Source organism: Penaeus monodon, chromosome 19 (assembly GCF_015228065.2).
Source record: "Penaeus monodon isolate SGIC_2016 chromosome 19, NSTDA_Pmon_1, whole genome shotgun sequence".
Lineage (NCBI taxonomy): Eukaryota > Metazoa > Arthropoda > Malacostraca > Decapoda > Penaeidae > Penaeus > Penaeus monodon.
Window position 1 is genome coordinate 954,817 of NC_051404.1, and position 448 is coordinate 955,264.

Sequence of the window (448 nt, forward strand, 5' to 3'; positions counted from 1 at the left end):
CAAATCCTACCCGTCACCCGCGAAGTCCCTCTGGCCTCGGCACTGCAATATCCGAGGAGACTCACCCGATCTGTTCACTTTTTCTCCCCACGATCACATTAAAAGCCTTTATTAGTCACGGCCCCGTCTAATAAAGCGCTGGGTGCGTTGTGGGAGGGGGTTACTCTTCCTTGTGGAGAATACGGAGTTGAAATCACGTTCCTTTTAGGGGAAAGAATTGTTTACTTTTTGTATTCTTGAGGGAGATACTGTATAGGAGGGGGCATATGGACTGTAGTTATTAGTACCTATATTTTTTTACGATTATTCTTTTTATTTTTGGCTTATTTATTAGTTAATTTTGTTGTTTTTTTATTTTACTATTATTATTTCTATTTTTTGCGGGGGGGGGGGGGGCATTTATTATCATTTCACATAAAATGAAAGGGAAAGACATGCATACGCGCAC